Raw genomic sequence first — 1,886 nt, 5'->3', positions numbered from 1 at the left:
AACTGTCAGTGCCCTCACACCCCCAGGAGGTACATCTTTGGTGAAGGGACATAGCAGGACCTGATAGATGATGTGGGGGTTTCAGGAATGCCGAGCAAGGGGCTGAGAGAGCCCTGACAAGCATGACAGAGATGAGGAAGAAATGGAGGGATCCTCTCTGCTTGGGGGGATGGGGAGGGAGGCCCCGTCAGTGTCTGGTTCTTTCATCACAGAGAACGCAGAAGCAGCCACAGACTCTGCAGGCCCAGAATGACATCCCGACAGCCCCCTCACCTTCAGTAGGGCTGTCCACGAGGATATCCTCACTTCATAAATGGGGAAACTGAGTTCCCAGAAGGGACAGTAAGCAACTGAGCCAGGGAGGATCAAGTCAACAATTTAATAAGCACCTACTATGTGCTGGACACCATGCAAAGAGCTACATCCTGTGCATGTGAACTTGGCTCTTTTTACTGCTCTACCTTTGCTCTGGAAACAACCCTGGCCAACCTTTCCCAATAGATGATCCAGTTTGTGAATTCAGACACCCTTGGGTGTTTCTTTTTGGAATGAAATGTTGTCTCTATTACTCTCCATATCACCATCCCTGCAACATTCCCATTATCTGTGGAGAAAAACCCAAGTCTGGAAAGGCCTGCTTCTCTCTTTCCTTTGTTCTTCCTCCTGTCTTCCTTTTTTTCTTCCTTCCTCTTTCTTTTTTCCTTCCTTTGTTCTTTCCTCCCTTCTTTCTTATTTCCTTTTTCTTTCTTTCATAGAAAGAAAAGAAAATCCAAAAATAACATAAACTTTTCACAAGTTCACAGCCTGAGTCTAAGAACTATCCTCAAAAGTCTACTATTTTAACAAGCCTCCTCTCTCCTGACAGTGGTTGCTTAACTCTCTACTTGAATACTTCTAGTGACTGGCATCTCTCTACCTTACAAAACAGCTCATTCCATCTTCAAAATGAATCAAAATGGAGTTTCTTCTTTATTCCCAATCGGCTCGACTCTCCCAACCCAGAAGAATACAGAATAATACACTTTTGAATGAATAAGGGGGGAAAATACCAAAAAAAAAATAGTTTTTTCAAAAGCTTTGTATCCCTTCCCTGACTAAAGTTTAGGTGTCAGAGGGCTGTGAATAGTAGCCATCAAACCCTTTGGTTGCACTAAGTACCTAAAACATTTGGAAAATATTGTTTTAAAATGCCATCCTTATTGGCAGCCTCCAGTGAGGTAATGTGGTAGACACATGGGATGGGTAAGACATGTGCAGGCAGGGCTGGGGGAGCATCTTGGAGAAATAGCATTGGTTTCTTCCTGTCTGGCCCCAATTCCTGTCTCTTCTAAACATGCAGCCACCATCTTCTTTTGATATACCCATCACCTCGTCCCGATGAACAGCTCAGAGTGATGGGAAGGGCCTGGCAATGTGTCAGAAGCCTTGGGTTCAATCCTTGAATGTGTGGCCCAGTGCAAGCCACTTCCCCTTAATAGACTTTAGTTTCCTTTTCCATAAAATGAGGGAGTTGGGGGGCAGCTAGGTGGCACAGTGGACAGAGCACCAACTGGGAGTCAGGAGGACCTGAGTTCAAATCCGGCCTCAGACACTTGACACTTACTAGCTGTGTGACCCTGGGCAAGTCACTTAACCCCAATTGCCTCACCAAAAAAAAAAAAAAAAGAAAGAAAGAAAGAAAGAAAAAGAAAAAGAAAATGAGGGAGTTGGACTATCCAAGTCTGAAGGTCACTTACAATTTTCCTTATTAGAAGCACCTAGTAGGTGCAAGGCACAGGGCTGGGCATTGAATTGCTGCCTTTGGTAATATGTTTTGAAGGCAAAGTTGTCCCTACTGCCATTTTTATTGAGATGGCATCATTGGACAACTGACCAAAATACTAAAA

This window comes from Dromiciops gliroides, chromosome 5, assembly GCF_019393635.1.
Source record: "Dromiciops gliroides isolate mDroGli1 chromosome 5, mDroGli1.pri, whole genome shotgun sequence".
In the NCBI taxonomy this organism is placed as follows: domain Eukaryota; kingdom Metazoa; phylum Chordata; class Mammalia; order Microbiotheria; family Microbiotheriidae; genus Dromiciops; species Dromiciops gliroides.
This window is presented reverse-complemented; position numbering follows the sequence as displayed.